Here is a 1130-nt window from a genome sequence, read left to right as displayed (position 1 = left end):
TATTTTTGATTACTTTTTAATTGTGGAAAACATTTTAGATAATTTTTTTTTGTTAATAATTAATAATACTAGCGGCTTAACAGGCACGCGCTTTTTTTATAGCTTGGAATGTGAGAGGAGCTGGAAATAAGCTGGCTCGGGTGCATCTGAAACAATTGGTAAAGAATTTTCATCCATACGTTTTTATCATTTTAGAGAGTCATTGTGCTTTCCAAAAGATGGCTGTCTTTTGGAACAGATTAGGTTATACTCCTATTCATATTGAAGAAGCTCAGGGGCATAGTGGAGGTATTTGGGTGCTCTCTGCATGGCCCGGAGTATCTTGCAATGTCGTGGCAGCGAGTTCGCAAGTGGTGTGTGTTGAGTTTTTGAATGACGGTTTTTCTTGGGTCTGTGCAGCAATTTATGCAAGTCCCGTTCCTAGCAAAAGGGAAGAAGCTTGGAGGGTTTTGACAGATTTTTCTAGAAATTATTCAGGTCCTTTATTAGCTATTGGGGATTTTAATGAGATCCTTCTTTCATCTGAGGTTAAAGGTGGGAACTTTGTCTCTCGAAGGGCAGAGCGGTTTGGAGCTCTCCTAGATGAGTGTGGTTTGATTGATTTGGGAGCCCATGGATCTTTGTACACTTGGTTCAGACATATGCAGGGTAATCGGTTCATCTCGAAGAGGCTGGATAGGGCTGTGGCTACTGATGCTTGGTGTTTTCGTTTTCCAGAAAGCTATGTGGAGAATTTGGCGAGGATGCATTCTGACCACTGTCCCATTATGATACGATGTCAAGGTAATGATAGAAGAGTCGGGGTAAAACCTTTCCGTTTTCAAGTAGCTTGGTCTTATCAGCCAAGTTTTTTGTCGGTGGTCAGGGGTGCTTGGGACAAGGGTAGACCCAATCCTATTCGTTGCCTTTCTCAGGTCAGAGATGATACTTTGGCCTTTAACCGAGATGTCTTTGGGAATATTTTTAAAAGAAAGAGGGAATTGGAGAGGCGTGTGGCCAGTATCCAACAGCGAATGAAGAGAGTTGATGCTTTATCCCTCATACAGGAAGAAAGGGAGTTACAGGCTGAATATAGTAATCTGTTTATGCAAGAGGAGTTGTTTTGGTATAAAAAATTCTGAGAGCACTGG

The sequence above is a fragment of the Arachis ipaensis genome, chromosome B02 (assembly GCF_000816755.2).
Source record: "Arachis ipaensis cultivar K30076 chromosome B02, Araip1.1, whole genome shotgun sequence".
Classification (NCBI taxonomy): domain Eukaryota; kingdom Viridiplantae; phylum Streptophyta; class Magnoliopsida; order Fabales; family Fabaceae; genus Arachis; species Arachis ipaensis.
This window is presented reverse-complemented; position numbering follows the sequence as displayed.